This window comes from Aquila chrysaetos, chromosome 9, assembly GCF_900496995.4.
Source record: "Aquila chrysaetos chrysaetos chromosome 9, bAquChr1.4, whole genome shotgun sequence".
NCBI lineage: Eukaryota > Metazoa > Chordata > Aves > Accipitriformes > Accipitridae > Aquila > Aquila chrysaetos.
Window position 1 is genome coordinate 11,952,597 of NC_044012.1, and position 27,986 is coordinate 11,980,582.

The 27,986-nt window shown below is 42.7% G+C and overlaps 1 protein-coding gene across 1 annotated transcript in view; it reads right to left on the minus strand.

The window, feature by feature from the left end:
• LOC115346393 overlaps window positions 1–24,329 on the minus strand; it is an 87,901-nt gene extending 63,572 nt beyond the window's left edge. The window contains exon 1 of the transcript XR_005933223.1: window positions 24,209–24,329. The gene's annotated coding sequence lies outside the window, so the exon portion shown is untranslated. The remainder of the gene's footprint in view (window positions 1–24,208) is intronic.
• Between the last annotated feature and the right edge of the window lie 3,657 nt (window positions 24,330–27,986).

Below are 27,986 nucleotides of genomic sequence, written 5' to 3' on the forward strand. Positions count from 1 at the left end.
AAGGGAAAGAGGTGGCTGAGGGGCTTTGTGAGTCGCACAATGCCTCGAGCGCTGCAACGAGTCTAGAAAATAATAGTGATCTGCTTAGGGGTTGTGTCTGTTTCAAACAATGATGACAACTCTTCCAGTCTCATTTTAGTACTGTTGCTGTTATGGAAACTTTCCCTGTCCTCATCAGCTTGATTATGTGTCTCTACGACACTAATGAATCACAGCTGACACTTCCGGGGCTCAGCCTCTTTTGAAGGCATTTGCTTCCTTAGTAAGCTCTTTGGTCAAGTTTAAAATCTTATTTTCAGAGACTGAATAAATATTGTGAAGGGACTTTTGAGGATTAATTGAGAAATACATGAAGACAGCAATGACTGTTATGGTACTGGTACTTCTACTTCTACCACTGATATCTTTCTAAATAATGACCTTAAGTTTTTGAGAGGCACTCAGACATAGACAAAAAGAAAATAAATACAAATAAATAAAATAAATAAAATAAATTCAGATTCCCTTCTCCGATCTCTCGAGTACCTGTTGTCTGCTTTGCCGGGTCTAAGCTCTACAGCACAGGGAATATTCTTACCTCTCCTGATGAAAATTTGCTACAGGTACTCATAAGGACTCAAGGCAAGAAGTATTTCTTCTGGTGGTTTGGAGCACTCTTAGGCACTTGATCATTTAAATCACTTTTGCAAACAAGACTCACACTCCAAGGTTTAGATCCACAAAATACCATTGTAATGCTGACTTTTAAGAGCTCAACCATCCACCAGAACCTGCAACCCTGAGTACAGCTCCCTGTACAATGCCTCTAGAGACACAGACACCAAGGAAGGACAAGTGTGCAGGGAAACCAACCATCTAAATTAGCTTATAGAAAACACCAAGAAGAAAGACGTATCTTTTACCCTAACCATGTTGCATGCTTTCCACCAGACTGCAAAGACACAGTGCCTACTACCCACATCCTTGCCTGCAGGTTGGTGCTGTAATGACACCAGCTGTTTCTCCCAAACCTGGCAGGGACAGCATCTGTTTTTCCCTTCACTAGCTCAGTGGTTACAGCACTTGTCCAAGATGTAGGAGGCTGGAGTCACTTCCTTCCTCTGCCTGAAGGGAGTTGTCCCTGTGGGTGCACCCATCACCCACTTCCCAGGTAACTGAGGGAGCCCTGGAGATCGTGCTGTGAGCTCAGGAGCAAAGCTAGAGGTCTTGAGTGCGGGGTGTTGCACATGCTCCAGAAGAGATGCCACCACAGCCAGCACAGCCAGCTCTCTCTCCCCCTTTCCTCTGGGGTATCCTTTCAACTGAGAGCTTTGTAAGAAACGGCAGCGTGCCTGTGCCAGGTGACACAGCAATACTGGGGGACTCGTTACAGCTTTCACCTCTGCTAGCTAAAATAAGGATACTTATAGCTCCCAATACACTCTCCTGGCTGAAACAGCAGTGAGATGGTGGTGCCAAGGGTGGATCATGCACTACAAAGGGATGGGATGGGATGGGATAGAATGGGATGGGATGGGATGGGATGGGATGGCAACAAGGCAAGCAGTATGCACAGCAGAGGGGCAGCTCTGTGCAGTTTGAGCATGTGTAGCTTGACTGTAGCCCACTAATATACAAGCCATTTCTAACTCTTAATGAGGGTGAAAATTCTCTTTCAGCATTTTCACAATTATTAGGCCTCCAGGAGTTTTTACTGGAAATCACTGACAAGCTCCTGTCAAAAGTATAGGCAACTCAGTGTTCAATGGCAGAGCTTAGCTGACAGTTTTATGACACTCCTGAGCCAAACAATCAACTGCATTTAAGGCCAGATGGCTCTCCTGTTGTACATCCATATATGCTTTACAGTACAGCTGTAAACAATAGTGAAAGCTTCTACAGGAAATTAGATTTGCAGATTTCAGCTTTTAGAGGTTGGGCAAATTAATTTGATTATTTAGTGCTGATCTGTCACTGATGAATTTTGCATTATACACTCCCAGGGACCTATCCAAAGAAAGACACACAATGTGAGATTCAAAGTCCCATTGTCACCCTAATTTTAATTTTACTCACTTTGAAACCTACTTCTAGCAAATCACCAAACATTTAGTTATGGTTTTCATGAGCTCTAATGCCAAGAAAATACACTTATTCACTAGCCTAATCATACAATGCAATGACAGAAAGGGCACAAACAACATGAATTTCCTCCCAGTAGAACTATATGCTGTGAGCATTTTTATTGGTAGCACTCACCCACCAGATGAAGCTGTCCCCGTAACTCAGTCTAAATAACTCCTTCCTTCTCAGCATTTTGGAATGTATTTTCCATTTCAATTAATTTCTTATTTGAACTCTAATGAGCTAGGGGGTGCAACCCAGTGGCCTCTCCAAGGCATCCCGGCTGTCCAGCTTTGTTACTTCACACAAGGGTCTTTTATTTTTTCTCTTAAGGTTATTAGCTTGGATGGGCATGTAAAGGGAAAAGCAATATATATGAGGACTCAAAGTAAAAATCAGACATGCTTTTTAAAATCTATTCTCACGCAATCTAAACTACCAGTGATGGCATGCATATAGTAGTAGTAGACATCCAGTCTTGTACTCTTACTTCGTATTCATCTACACACAAAGTTGTACCAGTCAGTTAAACCAGTGAAAGCTTTGATTTAAAAGTGGAATTTGTGCCTTAGCTAAGGCCCATTCTGATTAGGCCCATTAGCTGATTTAGGCTAGCCCCAGGAGACTGCTTCAAAAGATACTGCAGGCAGCATTTTATACAAAATTAACAATAAAGTTATGTTTCATTTCCAAATTGGTTTCAACTGTGAATTCTTTATTCTCCACTTATTTTCACAAAATTCCAGTATTTCCTAGATAAAGTGAGCTCCACTTAACAGCAGTCTATCTCCTTGCCTCTCTAAATGCTAAATTGTAAATTGGCCATATGGCCTTCGCCACTCTAGAAGAATGACAGCAAAGATTTGAAGATTGTCTTGGGGCCAAAGAAGTCTTCTGCTAGACTTGGCTTTATGCTGTCCTTCACTGACTACCTGCATCCCCAGGACATTATGTAAGAAAAGCAAAAGAGCAAGTAAGACCCAATGGGGCTTTAGTTAGTGAACAGCAATTGAAGACCACTAGGCAGCAGGGACAGACCAGTGGGTGAATATTTATCTCAACATAGTTGAATTGTATATTATTCAATATATATTTTAATAAAGTATCGTTTACAGCATGAGTGAGGTACTAATAGCTTCACAACAAAGAAATAAGCCAAACAAATAAGACACAAAATTTAATTCCATATTCTAAAACTGCAATTCAGATTTATCCCAAAGTGAGAGCCAGTCTACAGATCAGACTAAGAAAGAGTAAAGAGAACAAAAGCCATCCAACAAAGGCTCTAATAACAACTATAGCACATAGGAAGATATGTCATGTAGTGCCTATGCACTTATGAAATAGTTTTCTAGCTTTAATAGTGAATTACAGCAGTTTTAACAAGCAAGTTCAGACCACAAAAAACCTAAAATAGTGCAAAAAGCCACGGGTGAACTGCTTCCCTAACCAAAGTGACTAAAAGTTACCTACTTTGTCATATAACCACTGCCTTAAGTCTTTGAGAAGCAGCTCCAGGAGAATAAATATTTCTATTAAAAAAAAAAAAATCAGTTTGAAAATGGATTGTCCATGGATCCTGAAAGATCTGTGGCATTTTGGATGCAACCTTAAGAGTTCAATGTTGAATAACCTCCTATTTAGGGAAAAAGGAAAACAAGGGCACTAGGAAAGATGTGGTAAAGAGAGGGGAAAAGAAAACTTTGTAAACTTTGAAACTCTCTGCAAGCGTAACTACTCCTTGCTAAAAAGGCTACTCTGCAGGACAGATGTTAACTGCGTGCTTGTTTAGAGACAAAGCAAAGGTTTTAAAATAAAAGAGCTAGAAGTTTGCATCACTTCTCAGGTAGCAATGTAACAGCGCTACTTTGGTGCTCCCCATACTGCTGATTCAGCCAGTCCTGTAAGCTGGTCCCCTATCAACTGTTGCTGGCATGATCACAGCATTATTTTTAGTGCAGCAGGCAGAAGGAAGACAGGCATGTAGCCAGCAGAAGAGGTCCGATGGAAGGATTTAAGCTTTAAAATAAAGCAGTACATGCTGTTTTAAAAGCTGAAAGGGAGAACAGGCAAGATTTAAGAATGGTGGGAAAAGGAGAGGAGGAAAATTACTGCCCTTCTGTTGGTGTTCTTGGGAATACTTCACTTGTTCTACGTAACTAATGTGCAACCCAAGGTGTGGACTGAAAGAAAAGTTATTCTCACTCCATCAGTGAGATTGCATCATCGCCTTGAAAACAGACCAGAATTCCTTCCCAGGAAACATGCACTGGGATTTATTAATTCTCTCCCAAACTCAGATTATGATGAAGTTTACATGGTTAAACTGGCAAGAACATCATTTCTCATCTTCGAGAGCACAGGAGAGCTGTAAAGTGGGGATTTGTATGGAAAATTCAGCTGTGGTGGAACATGTGAAATTGTGCATATCCACTATCCCTGCGAGGGCTGAAAACGGTCAAAGATTGGCAGGCAGTGAAGGCAAAGTAGAGCAAATTCACACCTTGTGTCATCCCAAGAACTCCAGCCTCACACAGAGTAGCTTGTGGAAATGGCCATATGGGAAGTTTGGCTTCAACAAAGTGATGCCCATTTGAAAGAAGTGACATTCACATCCTCGGAGCCGTGTCAGGCTGCAGGTGCACTTCTGGAGTCATCCTGCCTCTTCCCCTCCCGGGCCAGACACAGTCCCAGTGCCTGTCCTTGGACCTACCCATGCATGTGCTTTGCTGCAGCCCTTCACAGGGTGTGCAGGCCACAAAGATCTGCAGAACCAGGGAGGCACTTGGTGTAACACCCTGTTACTGATGGGAAGAAAAATCCTCCATGTTTTTGCAGCGTTGCAGGTAGGCAGATCATTTCAGACAGGAGCTGAGACACTTGTCTACTACTTCACAGTGCCATATACAGGGTTTTTATTTTCTTCTCTTTAGCTCACTTGGGCCAGGGTCAGCCAAAGTACACCATGCAGCTGCTCCCTTCTTTGATTATTGATGAGGATTAGGATTTGTTTTTTATATACAGCTCTGTAGGTGTGCAAGACATTTCACACAAATATACAAGGACAGGGCTCTGAAGAGTTTATACAGCCCAAACAAGTCACAGCACAGCTAGTGAAGACACACATACGATTAAAGGCTTATTGATGTAAGCTCCATATGTATCTTATTAGGTGGACAAAATGTAGGTTGCTTTGTGTGGCCTTTTTCTGAAGGCAAAGGGTCATTTTTATGCATGACACTTTAACCTTTTGTTATAGCAATCAGCTGTTTCAAAGCCTAGCTCACAGGACTCCCATATCGAAGCTTGGTGAGGTGATTTACTTCAAAAATAGCTTGTGAAAAAGTTTAATTCAGATTAGCACTTGGGGAAATAAACATTATTGGGTAAAGGGCAGAAGATGGCCCTTTGCTCTTGTTCCAGAACAAAGCCTGTGTTTCTCCAGTTTTGCCTACAGGATTTAGTAACTAGCTGCAAGGATGTGGGACTACTTTCCCAAGCTTTCTAAGCCCTTTATTCTCCCAGGAGTAGTCCCAGGGGCTGGGCAAAGGGAACGACAGGATTTCCCCCAAAACACAGAGAAATAGTGTGCTTGTACTTAAAAAAGGCGCGGGGGGCGGGGGGGGGGGAAGCTGTAGTATGCTTTCTTCAGTTGTGTTACCTCTCTGCTGCTGGCACTTCATTTAGGGTTACAGCTGCACCCCAGTGCCTTTCTGTGGCTCACAGTGGGTACCCACAGTCACCTCATTTCTCACTATATTTCTTCCCTTCCACTCCCAGTGATTAGAGTCTAGAGCCAGAGGCAGCCTCACACTGTGTGCATCCTCACATCATCCTCCGTGCACCTGAACATGGGAAGACCTTCTGTAAACTTTTAAATAATTTTTTGCTGAGCTGGTTTCCTAACATCTGCTTGTCTATTTTACTGCCTGTGCCTCATGATGACACAGCGTCTGAACCAAAACGTGAATAAAGGGATAATTCTGTTCATGCTTTAATAATGTGAATGAGTTTTAAATGGCAATGTTTTGTCTAGTTCTTATGTAAGTCAATTGCAATATTCTTTGAGTAGATGTGTATTGAAATGGGATAAGATCGGCATGTTATATAGCTATTCAAACACACACTCCGACAGACGTCCTGAAGAGGGATGTCAGAGGCACCACAGCTCTGATTTCAGCTGCACCACGTAGGTGCTGCATGGCAGATAACTGAGGCTCATATTTATGATTCTCCCCTAGCTTAGGGGGTTCAGGCTAAGAGATACAAAGCCCTGTTTCCAGAGTTGGTAGGCAGTGCTAGCTGGGAACGAAGCTCTGGAAAACAAGCTTAACAGGTCCTATGTGTCTTCACAGACACTAAGAAGGAGTTGTCACTTCCTAAAACTCTACTCTGAACTGTCCCCATTATGCACCATTACATACCCCAGTATGTAAAAGGCAGACAGTAAGTTTAAGCCTCTAATATGTGTTTCAAAGGGGACTTTAAGGGGCTTTGGGAATGAGCATGCTGTCAAAGAAAAATTTATGCTGAAGATGGAAAAAACATGTAAGGTTCAATAATGACCACTTCTGCTGATCACTGGAGCATGATTGCATCTGACTGCAAGAAGACTTGAATGATGGAGACTAACACAAACCGTCATCGAAATAATCCTCAGGACTCCAAGTGAGATGTGCCAAGGCCAGAGGCTAACAATAAGCAGAAGAATCAACACAGGAATATTGAGAACTAACTAGGCATACTTGAGACCCATTGAACAAGCAATGCTTACCATCAAAGACCTCTAACATTACTGAAGAAATTTCTTTGGAACCGGTTATCCAAGGGGTCCCAGATTTGACAATATAGCATAGCAATATTTTAAGCCAACATGAAGCAATAGGTATCCAAGAGGACAGCTGTATCTAAAGAATACAACTGGCAAGACTGGACTTATGGCCTTCCACAGAGCTATCACTGCAAGATACGCAGTGCTGTCCATGACGTTTCAGCAAAACACTTCCTGACTCCTGGAGCCTTCAAGTCAGCAGTATTTACTGGAAAGGATGCAAAAACGGTTGCCTTGAGTAGAAGCAAATCTACAAACCAGCCTTTCAGCTAGTGAAAAGGGGCACTGATTAATGAGCTGGCATACACAGGCAAACTTTTTATTTCATCAACTTTACAGGTTGGCTAAAAGCCCCCAAAATTTTGTAAATCGTGATTGCTCCTAGGGGACTATCTCTGTCTGGTTAGTTTATTTGTTTGTATGTACATTCGGTAACTAAGGTCAAAAGTTTTATAGCAGCAACTGTCTCTGAACTGTTACTTGGCTTTGATTTTTCAGCTATGGCACTGAGACTTTTATGCAATATTGTTAATAATAGAAATGCACTTTGTTTTAGTTTTAACTAATTATAGATTTGCCTGATGCAGTATTTCATGTGCATGGGTAAAAGGTAATTGTTATAGCCTTATGAAATCTAAAGATTAAATTCTGCCTTTAATTACAAGATTAGGTAAAATACCTATTACCTGATGTCAAATCATAGTGGCACAAACAAACCCTTAGAAATGACTGCCTGGACCTGAGCTGAATAAGTATTACAGTACCACAGTGGAGTTTGTGCAAAGACGACTGATTCCAAGCTGCAAAATTCACATCACTAAATTTGATCAGTGCAAGTACTGTGCAACCCAGCATCCACCCCTCTGTTTACAAATTCAAAGCCATTCTTATCCCACCCAATTTCAAGCCCCCTACATGGCGTTTGAGGCAATTTGCACCAAAGAGTTCTGTTCATGTAAGTTTTAAAGAAACCTCCAATCACGACATTTCAGCCTCCTTTGATTTTCTAAAGCAAGTATTTGTAAGCCAATTAAATAATTTCATATTATCATTCACTTTAGATTTAGTGTGCATACACAGGGCAAATACTGTCTATGAAATCTGGGAACAGATAATGCCATCTATTTAGGTGACCCTTCCTTTACAAATACTTAATAGGAGCAGCAAAAGTCTGACAACTGTCCACTTGGTCTTTTGTGGCAAATATTCACAAATAACCCTAAGAAATAACATCTGCAGAAAGTGGGAGTTTCATGAACAGAAAAATAGCTAAACTCACTGTGCAAGTGATTTGCAGTTAAGAATATTGCAGACATACTGATATGTAGATTTATTTAAAATTTCCACCGATAAGCTAAGAGGGAGGAAAGTAGTCATAAACACTGAAGAAAACAGATGTTTTCACCTTTAATATAAACTGCAAAAAGAAGCAACACCAAAAGCATCTACAACAAAGGGCCCCTCTGGGCACAATGCCATCATCACCACTGCTTTCCATTATCAGTGTACATTTGCAAGAATTATGATGTTCAGGTTCCATTTTGAACTCCCGTTCATCAGAGTGTATAAACTTGTCCTTTTTCATTTTCTTCAAACTGAAATTTGGCACGGGAGTGCTGGTGGGTGGGGAGTTTTTGGAAAGATTATTATTTTTAAAATTTGGTCTTTTCAAACTGTTCTAAATACAGCAGAGGGGAATATGCCCTGAGGAGCAACGCTGTTGCATGTCTCTCAAGGGAGGGGTATTGACAATTAGATATTGTCAGTCTCTTACTCAGTGCAAGAGGAAAACAAGCATTCTCATTTCAGGCTAACTCATGGAAGGCCTCTGGCTCAGCAGAAATGATGAGTTCAGGGTGATGCTGTGGGGCCAGGAGGCTGGGAAGCTGCCCATCAACGGTTCCCAAGGGTGGTCTGTAGTCCTCTTGCAACACACAGAGCTTTTGTATGTGGCCTGAACAGGATCTGGGGGTTGTGGCTGTCCTCCACAGAACCAGCTGATTGTCAAGGCTGTAGCAACCATAGGGTCTCCTCCAGCAGCTCTGGGATGGGGTGAATGTCTGAGCACTCAGGATCTGTCAGCCATCGAAAGCTTGGACTAGCCTGCCCCTCTGGAGCAGTCAGGCATTTTGGCTGTGTATTTCAGACCGCTGGCTATTTCTCCAATCCTTCCCATTACTCCACATGACAGCAAGAACGCTCTGCAAGAGCTGGCCCAGGAGTGCAATATTTCCAGAATCAAGATGAATTTCTTCTTTCAAAAGCAGCAGAAGCAGTGCATAACCTGACTCATGGTGTTAGCGTTGAGCACAGATGCGGAAAGCAAATTCCCACTCCAACTAGGGGCCAAAGCGATGGACAGACTCCGTCTCTAGGAGATGCTCTCTAGAGGGAATACCAGAAGTTAAATCTGAGAGAGGAAGAGGGGAATAGGGAGTAATAACCAACAATAGAGTTGAGGTAGCCTAAACACCAATTTGCAACACTAATCCCCTGTTAGAATTTTTCTGAGAACGCTGTAATGCCCACAGCTACCTGTCCTCACATGCCAGCATATCACCTGCCTCATTCACCACAGAATCCCAGAAACCCCAGACACAGCCTGATTAGAAGTAGCTCAGGAACGTGGTCTAGAAACAATGACCTTCCATTCACTTGCAGGGATCGCAACTCATTTGCAAATTGTGTTTCTTCGCTTTTTCTCGGTTTATGCCTGCCTGCACCGTAGTCCGCAGAACGATGCTACAGATAATGACAAAAGCAGTGAAAGTGTTTGCCAGGGGGCTAATACAGGGCAAAATGGGCTGTTGTGAAGAGCTGAATGCACTTAGTTACACGCAGCGAGATCTCAACATTGCCTGGACATTGCAGGGTGGTACAATGGCCTTAACTATTTTGGCCTAATGGAAATGTTCTAGGCCAACTGCAAAAAATGGCCTTTGGATCAGGCCCTTATCCCTTAGTTTCCACACTTTCCTGCTTGCAAAACCCCAAAGTGTTCATTCAGCTCCAGCCTGGAAAGATGCCAGAGACCTAGAGCTAACCACAAAACAGAGGGGCTTGAAATTCAGCACAGAAGTTTTGAAAAACTTCTTTGTTTCCAATTATTTTAAAGAATAATGTATAAATGGATCTTTCTGTACATTTGTGCTGATATGGGTTGGATTATGGGGGAATTCCTAATGTAGGCTAATTACTATACACTGTAAGGTACCTTTGATCCATCCGGTTCTAAAAAAAGATTCAAATCATGCACAGATTGAAATGTTGGCAGCTGATCCTTTCAGCCTTGAGAAAAAGTGACTGTCTTCACACTTGCTAGTATCTCACTGGATTCAGCAGGTTTGGTGATTCGCATTTGCAGGACTGATTTATTTGTGTACCATTTCATAATACATTTAATTTATCAGCTACACGGCAAATATGATACAATTACCTAACAAGAATATGTAAAAAAGTAGGGCATGACATGCAGCTGTACCTATATTTCCTCCTGTGCTTCTTAGAAACTAATGCAATTACAAAGCCATTTTGATGAAGACACTTTTGCTGACTCCTTCACATAAGAGAAGTTACTGGCAGGCTCTTATCTCTTCCATCAGAAGAGTGTTCCTGGAAACAGGACAGTCCGTGGCTAGAGATAACACATCGTGGAATCTTCTGCACCTGCTGGGCTACAGCATCCGCCCTCTTGGTCACATGTAAGTTATGGCGATAAGAGATAGTAATTTCTGCCCCTGTGCAGATCGACACGGTCCGTCCCACAGAGCAGAAGTGGTAGCAGTGGCGGTTTCCATCTGCTCAGACAGTGTGAAACCCTTTAAGAGCCTGCTTTGGAGCGAGATGCTTTTCAGTCACTTGCCTTGGAAATGTGTTCATATAAACCCCGTGAGGAGGAGGTAACCTGCCTGTTTCTGCAAGTGTACTTCCAATATGCATAACAAACAGTACCTACAGCGTACAGCTGTTACCCTGAGGAGACAGGTTCTATGCTGAGGCCAGGAGCTAATTAGTGACAATCATTCCTATTTCAAATTACTGACAACCATTCACTGTATTACGTTCTTATTGGGAACCAGCACTAGGCATGATTTATTTTACAATACCCAAAGAGGAGCTGTTTTAAACCTGGGAAAAATGTACCTTTTATGTCCCTTCTTGCTCCCCATCTCTCCTTCCTTATTTCCAGCACACAGCTGGCAGAAGTCTTTCACAGCGGCTGCTTGGATCACCAAACTTTAGCTGAAGAAATCACCGCTTTTAGTATATAATTGTCCAGGATGGTAACTGTCACATAAAGCATGCCATAATACAGATGAAGACATGGCTCATCATCAGTTGCCCTTAACCACCCTACTTCACTTGAATTACAATGAACTCGGTACACGTGCCCCAGAGAACTTTCAGATCAAGCCCAATGACACAGCGCCCACTGTAAGCTCAGCTTTCAACCTGACCAAGACTTAGGTGGCAAACAGGAGACATAAGCCAAGCAGATACAGTTTTGCATAGCTGCTTCCTAGTCACATGTCAGCATCCAACATGACACTCAGAACAGGCCTGATTTAAAAATTAGTTTTAAAAAGGTAGGGAAATTGTGTGATGATTTCTTTGAATCTGGGCAAAAAGAAATCACTCCCTGAATTATACTTTTGTTCGGCTCCAAGGGCTGCCACCCTGCTGTTTTAGCTATGTGGAAAGTCAGGGCGCTCCTTCTGTCCTAACATTTATTTTCTGCATCCTTGTTTTATTTTTAACAGCTTACAACAGAAAGAAACGCGTTATCGCATGACTGTCTAAAGTAAATAGTACATTATGGTTTGGGGCTTGGACACTTGAACGTGTAACTTCCCAGCAACAAGTACTGTTCTCTCTGTAGGGCACTTCTGGTAACTCATCTCTCCTAGTGAGAAGTAAGGAAAACTGTCACCTAGCAAGTGAAACAGCTATTTCTTGCAGCCCTCCCAGTTGAGAAAAAGCAGAAAAATGACAACATACTGCAATTATTATACAAGACATAATGCTGCACAGAAAGCAGCAGGCCTTGGACAACTGGGATATGGTCCTGACCTGCTAGAGGCTACTGTGCTTCCCCAGCCAAGTCATTTCACTTTTCTGCACTTCGATTTCCCAGTCTGTGAAAACGAGTGTGCTGTGGTTTATTTTTAAGCATTTCAGCAACTGACATGCTGTACCTCAAACTCCTTAAATGGTTACATCATTTTCACTGCTATGAAAAGTTCACTAAAACAGCATTTCAAAATCCCTCTCTATGTATTGTACTTTCTGTTCTCAAGTCTGACTGTGGTTTGACTTCTGGCATCTGAAGTTCGGGCTACTGTGTGTGTTTGACTTCAGACAGCAATTGCTAATGAACGCAGACCTTCTATAGATTTGAATGGGTTGCATAATCAATGGAAACATAACCAGTGCAGCTTTAAACACTGGTCTACACTTCATTCGTGTAGGTCCTGCTTATCAGTGGCTACTCCTTTGAGAATATTATTAAGACCCTGTAGAAGTTAGCCTGTAAAAGTTAACAAGTGCCTTTTTCAGATCCAGCATTCATTTGAACCTCTTAAGAGAGAATTCTGGACCCAAATTGATGAGGAAAATGCATGTAAAATGTTAAAAACAAAATAAAAACATTTTTAAGAAAAACTGTACTTTCCATCCTTGTGAAAGACACCATATAGCCATATTCAGCCCTTGTGTTATTTGTTGATTACTGCCAGTTTAGTCAGAAGCTGACAGATCTGTTTTTATTACCAAAAATGACCAGAACCTGGCAATTTACTTTGGTGACAAGAGTATCTTCTGCATGGATTGTCCTGCCAATAGCTTGGATTTTCTTAACTACATTAGATCTTACATATTTTAAAGTTAGAAACTCATCAAATAAACCTGGTTTCTCTTTTCTGAGTTTTGCCGTATTTTCTTGGTCTGCTGCTGCACCCAGCCTGTCAGTGAGCTGCAAAACTGCGATAAATGGGCTCTAGAGCAGCTGAGGCCAGCGGTCGCAGACTGTGAGGAGACATGACAGGCAAAGGGAGGAGGAAGAGATTATTACAACATATACAGAGAGAAATATGGCCAGGATTCAATTCAGCTCAGCTCCAGTGAAGTTAACCCAGAATTACCAGAAACTGAGAAACATCACAACTACCGTGCACATACTTTAACAAGCAAAAGTCAAGAGATGTTCAATAGGCACAATACTGAGACAGTCCCCATAGGCAGGTACGCTCACCATGCATGGGAAGAACAATGCGTATCATTCTGAGAACTGATAAAGGCATTACAAAACTACTTTGCCATGCTAATAAGGAATCTTTATACTGGCGGAGCAAAAAAATCTAATCTTTCAGCATCTGTTCACATGATTAACATCATTGATTATTCATGCAGTCTCCCGAGGAAAGACCAGATGGTTTATTCACTGGGTTTGAATCCCTGATTTTTAGCTTAAAAAATCTGGCCCTCTAGTAAATGAATTAGAATAGTCATGCTATTAGCAATACAGTAATGCTACTAGGAGGGAAGCAGTAGATCTCATCTTGTGCAACTGGATGCCACTGGGAAGTCGAACACATTGCAAAGATGTTACATACTTTCCCTCAAAGGAAGCGTTATGCTAATGCAGCTGAATTCACTGGAATTCAAGTCAAGCGTTGGTCATTTTTTGTGACCTCACTTCCCCTTCTCCTGCCTGGGACCTTTGACTTTAAATGCAGGGTCATTTGCCTGTATCCTAAAGGCAGGTTGCTCTTCAGTATCAGCCGTATACGATAAACACCTGTTATGTGGATCTCACTAAAATGGGGTACGACCTACACTGTGCGAAAACATTCCATGTACAAGGATCTATTACTTTAGTTCTGAAATCACACAAGCAGTGAGTGGGGTTCAACCACAGAACACATCTTTCCTAACCATTATTTTCAACTGTTCTGTAACTGAGCAGTTGTCTTGCTGCACCAGCTGTGGTGCAGCTTATCTCTCAGCACTATTTCCTACTCTACCCTTCATCACTGCGCCTAGAGTCGTGATTTTCTCTACTCTAATTGATGTAATCCTACCATTGTCTAACATGCTGAATTCAAATTTAATCCTATCAGAGCTATAGCAACAAATTTGCAGTGAAATGTGAAAATTAAGGAACTCCAAAAAATTACTTGAAAGTATTGTGTGAAAGTAATAGCAAAAAATGGATCCTGCTGTTAACCAAATTAAAAAGCGAACATTTAAATTCTGTATCATTTCCATTATTTGCATACTTCTGTTACTGAAATCAGAACAGTGACTTCCAGTAAAATCTGGTCAACTAAATGACTCATATGACTTCTGAAGTGACCATGGACTGCTTCTGAGCTGCATGCGCTCGCAGGAGTTCTCGTGTCCAAGGGCGGATCAGAAAAAAAGGGGAACTGAAAATGGCTGACTGTAAAGATGGCTGCTCGCTGCACTTCCTTATTTATACCAAAATAAAATAGAAAACATTATTAACCATTTTAAACTTTAAATGACGCGACCCCTGAGACTAGAAGCACCAGTAGACATGCATACAAGTGCATGCACTTCATTCATGCCCATCCTACACGTTAACCAGACATTGCACAAACATGCAAAAGGACTTTTGCATTCAAGTCTTCAACATGCACACATGCCTTCCACAGCAGGCACAGACAAGCTGGGTGCCCTTTACACAGACAGTCTGAGGCTTCCCACCATCCTGCTTACATTGAATTACTATCTCTGCCATATTTCCAGTTCCAAGCCTAGGAAAAATGGACTGTAATAGAAAAACATACCTATGCTTTGAAAAATCCAGGCCAACATTTTCAGGTGATTTGGTATGGCTCCGGTGCTGGTGCTCAGCCTTTAACACCTGACCTAAGCCCGCTTTTGGGGCAGAAGTGAGCTTGCTCATTGCAAGGTCTGGCAGGCAATGAGGCAGAAGAGGAGTCACCCCAATCGCTCTCCATTTCCGAGGATCTTGGAGCTCGCTGATTCTTAGCAATGGCCACTACTCAGCATCATCTTACAGGTCTAAAATTCCAGCTCCAAAAATAGAAAAATATAAGAATAGCATTGATTGAGCAATGCACAAGTGAAACTATTTTTAAAGGCAGACAGTGAGTGACTGAGAGAAATGGTGAGCTTAGAAATGATGAAGTTTTCACAGAGGAAAACCCACAGAAATTGCGGCAGAGGAGGAAAGCTTAGAACCACTGGTACCCACTGGCCTCCAAGAGGAAGAACGACATTTGTTTTAGGAGAGTAGGTATTTGAAGGGTGATGTGCACCACTCCTGGCTTTGACATGGAGAGAGGTCACTGTGCTCCCTAAAGCAAAAACTACAGGGGACTGGATTCTGTGCAAATCCTGAATCTCTGTGTGTTTTTTCCTGTAGGGTAAAATCTAATCTACTGACCTCATTGGAACTGCTAGGTTATAAATGAGAGTAGATTAAATCTACAGAAGAAAAATGCCGTGTTCAGAATTTTAGTCTCTGCATTTTCAGTACAGATTTACATCCTGACTCTTCTGAATGACAATGAATATAATAAGAAGGAGCTTTAAAGAGCATGAGTTTTCTTGTTCGTGGTACACAGCTGAAGTTTGCTTCCTGCAGAGTCTGAGCAATTAATACAATCAGCCCAATCCTCTGTGGGAGGTGAGGGTCAACATGAAACATCTAATTTCCTGAAAAACAATGTTCTCCCTTTATAAAATTCTGGAAGAAAAATTCTGAAAAAAATCTAGGCCATGCCATGAATCCTGCACAGGAAGAATGGTCCAAAGACTAGTTTGCCTTTCTCCCAAAAGATACCTTGGAGTCTCAAGGACTACTTACACATGCACCCCAGGGAACTGAGCTGTCTGTCAGAGGACAATACCACCATGAACAGAGCTAGCAATGCAGATGCCTCTTTTACTGCATCTACGAGTCCTGTCCTACAGCTGAAGATTTTTTCATGTCATTGTACGCTTACAAGAGAGAGCAACCAGCAGCTAAAAATAATGCACACACTGAGGCACAGAATAGAAGAAAATATAAAACAATAATAATGGAAATAATAGGAAGGTTTAAACCATGGGGAAAGTGGAATTGAATTGAATTCTTTGTGTCTTCCAGGGAAGGAAAAAGGTACTTAAAATTCACCTGTTAAGCACACTTAAGGCCACATGGGCTTTCTCTTCCTGACCTTACATAACCTCAAAGTTTTCATCATCTTGCTCAACCCTGCAATTGGCTATTGTAATAAGGGGCAAAACAAACTCCTCTTCAGAGCTAAAGTCATGCAGAGGAAAATTGTAGCTCCATTCCTTTGGAAAAACACTAGCAGATTGTTATCTTGACACTGATTATGAACAACACTGAGCATAAAGGATAGGACTGAACTGTTTCCTCTAAGACCTTACCATAAGCCATGCTGCACTACACAGAGTGCTACATCTAGAGGAGTCTTTAAAAAGGGTGCTTAAGCATGGCTAAAGCAAGGTCAGGGCCGAAACACAGAACCGTGGCACAGCTGGGACCAAAATGCATCAACCACTCACAAAGACACACTGGTCTAATTAAAATGAGTTTAAAGCTGATTCAGTGAGTGCTTTTAGGGCTACTTAAAATTCACCTAACATAATTTACTGTGGCACCCAACTAGATTAAGATTCACTGATATGGGCTGTTTTAAATTGAGTGAAGAGTACCTAGGCTGGGAAAGAGAAAAGAGAAGGGTGTTACGTCCATTCAATGAATTAGACTTTTGAGTTTGACTAGGAACAAGCTACATTGAATTAAGGTCTCACGCACTCAAAGAGCTTTTGTTTCCCTTCTCAGACAGCTTCCTCTGCCTCACCTACTAAAACATCTCCGTGCACAACTCATGGTGGCCAAAGGGGGACTGGGATTTGAGAGCGCAATGCCTTCTCCCATACAGCCAGGTGCAGATATTGATATACTCCTTTGGAGGGGGTAGGGAAAGGAAATGTATACAGTAACCTGAGTTAGCCTCAGATTACAAACTTTCATTCAACTTTCTTAAGCTGTCTGGAGGAAGCATCTGGGGCTGCAGTGCATTTGGACAATGCCAAAAGTGGTGGATGGGGAGTGGCAGAGTATGTAGGGATGATGGGAGCTGCTGGCAGGGGCCCTGCAAATGCTGACACAGGTTGCAGAACATGGAAAGGGGCGTTCTACCTGTGCATGCCTATGTCCTGACAGGGCAGGATGAGGGAGGTGGGCTCTGCACGGAGGGTACTGTGTGTCCTGAGCACTCAAGGGGTACCGGGATGTTTGGAGGGCAAAAGGGCATGAGCCACTACTCAGCTGCTGAGTGGTCTGAGCAGCACCATCTAGTCAAAGGCCAGAGGGCAAGAAAACATCACAGCTGAGAGATGTGAAATCTTGGACCTGTATCCAAGAGGGTGGTATACTCTTGCGTGTTGGAAGAAAAGCAGCCCAAGTTTAGCTTGTTGCTAGCCTCTGGGCTCTGTGGTATAATCTGGTGCTTAAAGACGGAGTGGCAGCCACTAAAGACAGTGGCAGCCCTGACACAGTTGGACACCCCAGGCTCAAGCTGAACAGTGCTGCACAATGCACAGCAGCCCTGTGCTTAAAGGCAGATGTGTGTGGGAGGAAAACAGTGAGATCCCAACATTTTCTCTGTCCTCTTTTTCCCCTCTGCCCCCAGAAATTGTGCCACTTTTGGCATGCTAGATGTAGCAAGATAGCAGCTGGCAGTGCTGTCCCCAGACTTGTCCACTGCCACGGGGAATCGGCTTCTGAAAGTAGTCAGGACTGGAGCCCTTTGGGGGTGCTCAGAGCATGCAGAGCCTCTGCGGCACCATCAGACCACGTGCTACAGAGCAGCAGAGTCAAGCTCCTACCCTGCATCCCTAACACCGCTGTTAGACCCAGCTATCCCCATTAGCAAAGCAGTAATGGTGTACAGAACTAAACTTGCTTGTCAAAACAGATTAAGCCTATCATTCCTCACAATACAGAATGAAAGGAGCACTAAGCCCTGCTTTGTCAAGAAAACAGCTGAAGACAATGTAAACAGCATAAAAGCATCCGTAGCTGGCTTGTACTGCCCTTCTCTAGGAGCTCTGACCTCCTTTAAAAGGTGTCTATAGAAGGCTACTAGCACTGCTGAGTGAATCACCTCTCTCCTGGCTCTCACTGTAAGGGTATCGAGAACCTATCCCTTTTATTCCGCACCTCCCTACAAATCTCCTCTTAAGGATTAAGCTCTTTCCTAACCATTGGAAAATCCAGCTCCAGATGCCTGACCTACACACACAGGCCCAGTCAATAGGGAGTGGAGGGGGATATCACATTTGTTTCTCAATTGATTGAAAGACCAAATGAAGCTGAGTCAGACAAATCCCTTGGTTTCCTCACACTCCACTCCCTTTGCTTTGGGGAGCTCCAATGTGCTGGGAGGGGAGATAATGTTTGGCAACAGCAAAGAGGAGTGTGCAGGAGAAGAAATAGGGAAGTCCACCTCCCCAAAATTACTGTAAAATCTGACTCTCAAAGATAGGCTGGTGAGACTGGGAGGAAGTGGAAAATCATGCCAGGAAGACTCCATTTGCTAGTCAGAGAGCAGAAAAGCTGGTCACTACCAGCGGATGTCTCCTGTTTTGTTATCTCTTCCTGCTGAGCTGCCCAATGGGAGGATGAAGATTTAGTCAGCCCATGGCCTCCCCACTTCCGTGTGCTGCCTCCTTTGAAAGAACTCACTTGTTTTCAGCCTGGATATTTTATCCTGCCAGAGACTTGGTGCAACCAGTTCCTGCAGCCCCCTGCAAGGCCACAGCAAGGGCACAGAGGGGTGCAGTCCAACACAAGCCATGCTCTGGCAGGCCCCAGTGGCCACCGGCAGCTGGTCCTGATTAGAGCAGCCCCCAAGATGCTGTAATCTTTTCTCTGATATTGCTCTAATCAGTGCTGGGGCCAGTTTGTAACCTGTCCTCAGATCAGGGAGCTATAATTAATTGGCTACGGCTCCCCGTAGGATCTGGGCACAGCTCGGATCCCAGCCTTTGCAGTTTAACTTGAGGCTAACACTTATCTGAGTCTAATGTTGCTGTAATTAGTTTTTCCCCAGTGCAAACCAGGACTGTTAGTGCTGCATGTTAAATAGAAAAGATATGAGGACAAAAGTATGTGAATTACTGTAAGTTTTGACTACTGTTCAGGCAAGTTTCAGCTGCCTGTTTACTTTGCTGTGGTATGAAGGCCTTGCTTCACTGAGGAACGTATAGAACTGAGGCCGTACATAAATCAAACCTGAGCAATGCAGGAAAAGTACAGTATGCATTTCTTCCATAAAGGTAACAGTAAATAATCTACTAAGTTAATGGTTCACTGATGCAACTCAGTTTAAGAGGTGGAAAAAACCTAGGGATGTTTTATCTATGACCCTTGGCTTAGGTCTGAGATACAGCTTTAACTGAAGAGCAAAGGTTAACTGTAATAGAAAATGTCAGCATTACTATAGCTTACAAGCCACATTCTGAACTTTTTTGTCAAAATGAAGACAACTTCTTTAATTGTAGCAACACAACCATAAAAAGTCGATTGCAGAGAAGAATTTGTCAATGTTTCTTCAGAGTACCATGGAAGAAGACAGGAGTAGGTGGAAAGAGAAGGCTTGGGGAAGAGGGGCAACTTCATATTCGCTTGAAAACTATGAAGAGAAACAATAGTCAGGAGAGCTCTCGTTGATGGGAGAAACATCCTTTTAGGCACAGCTAAACACAGTAAATTTCATGTCTCAAAAGTTGTGCCCAGGCACAGCTTTCACTATGGGCTCAGTATTATCCTACCAGACAGAGCATAAGCAAAGAAGCAAGATGCAAAAAAATCAGGCAAATAGTAGGAACTCTTCAGACAATGTTGCCCTCGGGTAGCACATAAATGTAAAGGAGAGCAGAACATAGTGCCTCAGCCTGGGGGCCAGCCTTCCAAAATGCAGCCGGGGGGAAATACATACATTTCCCAGCTGAAAATCTAACAAACACAGTGTAAGACTGGAGGGTACTGCCATCACTTTGTTTGACTGACAACTGCTAATACCTTGGGGCATGGTGAGGGGAGGAAAATTCACTCCTGGCAACTATGACCAGCAAGTCCCTGCTCTTGACTGGTATTACAAGACACCAATACTCAACTGGGCATCTTGCAAAGAAATAGCGTGAAGTAAAATGACAGTGAGGGCAGCATGAGACACTGACAAGCACCAAAAAATAAAAAATAAATTGAAAGCAGTCAGTCTCCACTGAGATGAATTTTCATGTGGTTTTTCTGGCATTGTCTTTTAGAAAACACTGGGGGTTTGCTACGCTTTCAACTTCTGGAGTTCTCACAAAACCTCTAAACCAGGTCTTTATTTATAATAGGAATTTTGAAACTATTTTTTGCATTCTTTTAGACTCGTTCAATTCTTGACCCCAATTACATTGAATAATGTGGTTACGACTAACATAAATATAGTTCCGTTATAAATCAGGACATGTTTGCCTGGAGACAGCCCTTTTTCTTCCCCTTGCTCATGTTCTGCAGCTGTCCAAATACATCCCCACAATCCCTGGAACCTGCAGCACAGTCTCACTGCCACAGCTGGTAGGGGCAGAGGTAATCGGCTGCAGGCTTCCCTCCCTTTGTGCCCAGCCAGCACGCAAATGCATGCTCCAGTTTACACTGTGATGCTGAAAGGCTGAAAGAATATTGTGTTCCTGTGAGGGGTATTCGATCTCCCTACCAGGGATGAGGGCCGCCCGTGTCAGTTTGATAAAGATTCAGTAGCTGGCTGGTTGACTCCCTGGGGCACAGTTAAGTCTTGGCTTAACTGGAGCAGACATCTTACTGCATCTCTATGCAGAGAATAAATGATTCCAGGAATGCAACTATAACTGAGTATTCAAGGCTTTCCGCAGTGGGGATTATTAAAAAGACAGCAATTGTCATCAGATATCAGTGATACCACATTTGATTAGAATAGGAAATAAAATCTTTACTGGTATTATCTGCTGGTGAAGCTGATCTTAACTGTCATGCTGCTCTGGTACATCAGGTGTCATATCAACACGAGGACAGCTAGGGGAATTAGGAGCCCAGCAAAGTACTTCCATGATCCTGTCTTCCCCACCAAACAGAAGACTTGTCAGGAAGATTTTGCATTAAATGATACAAATTGCAGGGGCAGCAAACTGATGGAGAAAAAAGGGCTCACCCACCTTGACGGAACTAATTTCCCACCATGTACCTTGTAATTCTTTTTTCATACTCACCTCCTACTGCCAGTTTACCAAAACAAACCCCTAAGTTGTTCTAAGACAAGGGGATCAGCTCTTCTTCTAAAATTTTCAGACTCCACTGGAAAAGGCCAGAAGTGCTCCCAGGAAAATCCGTTCTTGGGAGGTTCCCATCCCAGTTCCCAGTTCACTGGAGGTCACACTGGATAAGCATTGACAAGCTTAATGAAACAGTGGGGTTCAACATCTACCTGCAAATACATGCCAGCTCAGGATCTCATCCTTCAAAAGTGTATTCATGTATAAACTCCTGCTCAAGTCAGTGACATGGTAGAACGTCCCTAGAAGAAAGTCTTTGACATCTTGTATAAGAGTTTTGAAAATACAAATTAATTTTCAAATGATACTGAAACACGACCAAGCCTCTAAACTGTCATTAGCAAACATCAATCAGGTCAAAGAGAAGAGAGCTTAGCCTTCTGCCTACAAGGGGATCTAGAACTCAAATCATTTGTACCAATTTCTCAGATGTTCACACAATTTTGCCACCGAGATATACGTTTGCACAGTATGTTGGTGGTAAATCTATTCAATTAGGAGCTGAATCAGGACTGAATTTAATATGTTTTTATTCTTTTCATTTTATTAGAGTCAGGAAATTCTGTTTGATCTAGCAGCTCTTACTCTAACAATAGGTTTGATGGAACTCACTGCCTGGAGACACAAAAGGCCATAAGTACCAAAGTCCTAGCTGCTTTTGGTCTGAATGCCCCATGCAAATGTGCCTGGTGTGGGCACAGGCAAGACCCAGCTTCATGCAGCAGACTCACAGGAACTGCCTGCATCTTCCTACACTACTCAAGCAAGTAAGGAAACTGAGTGCTTCCTGCAAACAAAGTGGTCTCCCCACAGAACATAGTCACCTTCCTCTTACAAGACTATTACCTTCATGCCCCACCTTCACCAACAGCTCAGTGGCTACAGCATTCACTGAAAATGGCAGTGTGGAAGGGAAACAGGTTTAATTCCCTTCTGTAATTGAGGGACATACCTGCTACCCCACAGGCATTGGAGGAAGGGCTTTCTCAGCTCTGTTGGGAGCCACTGTTCAACTTTGCATTGAATCATTAAACAGTGGCTGAGCCAGAAAGAGACTATTTCTCAGCCTAAAGCTAAAAAATGAGCTGGCCTACTGAATACATGAACTCCTGCCTCGCTGCATCCACAAGCTTAGGACTTTAGCTACAGATCAATAATTATGAAGTGTACCACCACAAAATGTCCACTTGCCTTGACCTATGACTGTGTAGTATTTATGGCTCTTTTCTGTATATTCCCTGTTCACGGATGTTGAACTTGGAGATTATTTACTCCAGATAGGGGCAGATTCTGATTCATTAACACAGAAGAGGAGCTATTCCATGAATAGTCCCACTGAGACTAACTGGACTTTCAGCTTTACTGCCCAGCTCTATACCCCCTCTCATCAAAAGGTTAACTGAGAGTAAAATACTAGAGGATTATTTTTATCCACTGGGGTTTTATTTCAAAATACGTCCATGCTTTCAGAACATTGAGTTTAGAAAGTTCACCCATTAGAGTGCAGTACATTGGCATGAAGTGAAAGTTTGCAGCTACACATGATCCCGGAAACTCTGCAATACATGCTGAAGTGCAGTATCATAGTTTTGCAATTAGATTCACATTCTAAAAAAGAACTGAGATAAACTAAGAAATAGTTCTCCTACAATATGGCAAAGAACTATGAGAATTTATATGAAGTTTGCAGACAGCTGCTTCCCAGCCTCTTGTCATTATCCTGGGCTTAGCAACAGGAAAAAGTTACGGTGGGGCAAGAAAGCCATCGTGTCCTCCTTGGACACTTTATAGGAAGTTACACTGATGAAGTTCTTATCGTTGGAGTGGAAACCACTTCTTGGTACCTTGGGAAGCCTGCATGCACTCACGGTGCTAAAACCTAGTTCCACGCATTGTATTGAAGTGTTACCCGCACTGACACTGAGCCAACATCACGGTAGCTTCAAGCTACGCTACATGAGAGCTGCTGCTGGAAGGGGTAGGTCTGACCATGTTATCTCTGCCCTTGTGCAAGCACTAATCCTTGCATGACTGCACAGGGAGCCAGATCTGGGAACTGATCCACATGAGAATCAACCCAATGTATCAGCTAGCCTGTGTTCTCCACATGACTCCATAAGCACTGGTGCTGAACACAGCTGGGGCAGTACAGCCAGTGAGACACCTTTCTCACTGGAGGGGAACCCACACATGGATTAGCACAAGGCAGTCATGATGCTGCAGGCTAAGAGGCTCTACTGTCATGCTAACCTCATGAAGCAACCATCAGTGCAAATGAGATGACAGGACAGGTGCTGAATGGATATCCACACAGCGTACATCTGATGTACAAGGGTTCAAATGGAAAACTAGGTTGCTCTTATATGCAGTTGTGAAATTCTCCTGAGTGTTTCATAAACAAACATTTGCATCTTGGACACCTTTTAACATTTCTTCAGACACCCATGTTGAGCAAACTGGATACATATGTTTTCTTTGTAAAGTTTCCAAACACAGTTGCCTCAACTTTTATTTCAATGTCAGTGGGAATCTAAGCTAGGTAAAAGAGCCCAAGACAGGGCCCTTTGGGTAAAAGAATATTGTAAATTATTTATCCAAAAGGTCTAGTATAATGCAATGTAATATTTTGCAATGGCAGGCATTTCACATGTATCAATACTTCTATATTGATCATGCAAGCCCATCACAGCTCACACAAGGGAAGAGCACAGCCTATGCAACCTGCTACCACCAAACTGAGGAAGGAGCTGCTGTGCCCTGATACTGGCCCTATAACATGAACACCACTCTGTAGGTGACATGAGGCTATAGCACCTGCTAGCTGCCCCCCTAAGCACCCCAGAGTTTCACTCACACACAAACTTATCTAAACAGGAGCTTTCAAAGGGCCTCACTTCTCACCGATACCTGTCATGCAAGCATCACTGGAACCACCAGACTCTTGGTTAGCAGAGGTAACTTCAGCTCAGTGCAGGACTTCATTCAAGACAGAGAGTTTCTGTGGTGCCCTTTACTAGAAATGGGTGGGACCCCGTACAGTTCATACTGCAAGGGCCACAGAATTGTCTCGTTCCTGACTCTTACATTTAGTTCCTCATCTTTTGACCCAAGGAACCTTTGAGGAGGGGCCAGAGCAGCAGTTGTATGATCCTAGGTCATTGCTATCCATAAATGCATCGTGATTCAGGTTATCCAGAGCAATATGCATCAGCTAACGTTAGCTCAAGTAATGGCAAACTGGTGCATAAACCCATGCTGGAAAATAATGAGGAGGTTGCTCAGGGCTTGGAGGTTGGAACACAAGCCTTGGATTGGCTATAGAGGTGTAAATCTTGCTTCAGTGGGCTTAAAGAGAGTTGCATAGGAAGATTTATCCCCAAGATTGTCTCTTGCAGGACATGCCTTGCAAGAGCAGATTAAATTTGCAAGCAGAAACAGTGTGTTGCTTTTTTTCCCACCTCCCTGGAATAATTTTATTGATACAGCGCCAAATCCTCTTTTCTGTATACAGCAGTATGGTTCTGCAACTACTCATTTAAAATCAGCAGTTAGCTATGGCCTTACACCCACCTAACAGAGCAGGATTTGCTCTGTTGTCTTTTTGTTGAAATGTGACTACCCTTCCTTCATACCCTTCCTTCTCTCGTGCAGATGCTGACCACAAGGAAAGCCACAATGATAAAGCTGTTTTCTCTTATTAGTCCATTTTTGTAAACAGTTCTGAATGCATGAGCATAGGTCCTTGATGTGTGTTAAGGAATGGAAATCTCCACTCTGAGTTGAAGTCCTAATGAATAAACTTATGTTTCCTTAGCTTGAAAGGAGAATGTTGCCTAGGTAAAGCTGTATCTAGAAAAATCTTTTCAAAATAGAGGGAATTTAGGTGCAAAAATAATGCAGAATCATCTCCTAATTGTCCCCTTACTTACACTGTTCTGATTTTTTTCTGCTCTGCTGGAGCATTTTTTGTTTTCATCCCCCTTTTCTTTACTTTATTGAGTTATTGACAGTCAGATAAAATATTACAATAAACTCAGTGTATCTAAAAAATAGGCCTGACTCATTAGGCTGAGTCAATCTAACACATTTTCCAAATTATACTCATATAGTCTAATTTTAAACCATTTTAATGTAATTTAAAAATGTTTCAGATTTTGGCAGAAAAAAAAGGCAGCTAGCAATGGCAGAATAAAGATCCAGCTGGCAAGGAAATAGAAAGGAGAAAACAATTTTGAGAAATACATTGTAAATGGCAAAGAACTAAGCATCTAGTATAATGAAAGCAAATGGATTTTAATAACCCAGCTAAATTGTTTATGTATTTTTTAAATAAAAATAATTAACCATCTTACAAAAACAAAACCTTCTTAAATACAATGTACTTACAGAGACTCTTGAGTGGAAAAGCTTTCTACTGCTCTGGCTTATAGAAGCACACACAAAAGAAATTCTTCCCTCTAAAACCACATACTAACAAATGTTGCATTTTGTTCTCACATTGCTCTGTAGAAATTATTAGCTAGTAGCTTTCTTACAGATAATTAATTATTAGCAGTCTTAAATACAGATATGCAAAAAAAAAAAAAAACCAAGAATACAGCTACCCTTCACCTGCCATTGTCACAGGCAGTATTTGGGGCTGATTATCAGGTGAGCTGTTCTTACTGAAAGGGAAAGTATGGATGCTTCCAGAGATACTTCTAACAGAAGAAATAAGAAGTAATCCTCAGAAAATGTAATTTTTTTTGTCCTGAAAAGGGTATATTAAGAACAAGTATGATGTCTCTACTTGGTCTTTCCACAGAAAAGTACAGTAACTGAGACAAAAAGAAGAAAGGTTGAAAAGCAAGATATGTTCAAGTGAAAACGAGAAACTTCATCTGGAAACTGCTTAAAACATGTCTCAAATGTAGACAAATGTCCTGGGTAGGCTACATCTCTCATGATGTATCTCTGCCTGTCCTCCCAGCATGGATGAAAATTTTGTCACAGGAAACCCTTGCCGCAGTGTATCAGATGTGAAATAGCCCAGTTGGGGACATTGTCCTCTTGAGGCAAATAGGCTCACAAAAGCCTGTTTCTCAATTCCTGCTGTTAAAACACTCAGGCTTGACCTGGGGCTTTAGTAGTTTTTTGGGTTTAGGAGGCAAAAAGCCCACTTGCTTTTCAGATGGGTATAGAATAGGGTAGCTTTGGGAAAAAAAAAAAAGCCTTTCTGGATATTAGAGCGTCAATCTAGCTACAGCCAGAGGAAATCCCTGTGAAAGAAAACTGACACATACAAGGCAACCAAACCTTAAGCACTTAAACATCTTCTGGCCCGCAGCAGGAGGACTTGTGTGCTGTTATGTGACCATGGAGACTGATGTAGGACAAGACAGAATCTTGCAGGTGCCCACCCTCTGGGGACCCCATCACCAGCTGCGGTACAGTGCAGTGGCCACGTCCACCACTGTCACCTTGTAGCTCAGGTGCAGCGGGTCACTGGCTTGCAGAGCAGCCCACATGCTGCATCTTGCATGGGGGCCAATGGATCGAGATCACTGCAACGAGCGGGAGACAGGCCTCGTGCAGGATGGACACTCAGTGCACCTTGCTCACCATGTGAGAGACCTCTCTAGTCTGAATTAAGAATTAACCAGTAACAATGGTCAGTCAATGTAGAAAACTGAGATTGCAGGTACTTGGGTTAAAAATCAGCAGCAAAACTGGCAGCAACTTAAGAGAGTGTGATCCTTAGTGATGATGTGCTAGAACACCATCCTGCTAAACCAAGAGAGTCAGTAACAACAGTTATTTTGGGTAGCTGTGCTCACCAGGATCAACTAGGATGCCAGTCCTACAAGGAGATCTGCAATGACTTGACTGCCATTGAAGTCAGTAAAAGAAACAGTCTCTTTGCAAGATCAGGGCTAGAGAGTTTAAATGCATAGAGCAGCCAGCTCTCGCTTGTCTTCTTTCAACTGGGCAAATAGGTGTTATGAAGAAAATGACCCAGCTGCATCACCTTGCAAAACCTCGCTGTTGGAGGCTTCAGGAGTCGGTCTGCTGGCCATTTGAGGTGAAGCCATAGCCTTATGCTTGCCATCAGTCTTCCCTCTCTATTCATGCCTTAGCATCTCATCAGACAGGTACACTTGTAGTCACCCTGCTACTGATGGAGGAGCTGAACAGCCACAGATACGCTCAGAGACTTCATGATCATATGAGGCTGATGAGGTGGTGTGGAACCAGTCTGAGTGATGCCTTTCACCAGAGACTCCTTAGGTTAGTTGCTGCTAACGAGTGTCTGTCTCCCCTTTTCTTTCCTCAAGGCTGTTTGCTCCAGCCATCACGAGGCTTAGTGCCAGTGCTCTCAGCAAGGAAGGACAGCACAGCTGTCTAGCCAGACTCCCATCCTGCCACAAACTTTATGCACAACCTCTGCCCAGCCCCTGGCACAGCAGGGTTTCAGGTGCTGCCTCCAATAGTGCAAATGATAAACAGCTCCTGGCACAAGCATAGACTCAACTTCAGCAGCACAAAAATGAAATAGTACCAGGAGATGGTTTTAGTTATTCAAATTTGCTCTAATTTCAGTATGTCACTCAGAAAATTACTGTGGTGTGCACAATAAAAAATTAGGGAAAAACAAATCAAAGGGTTAAAGAGATACAGCATTATAATTGACAAGATATTTACATTG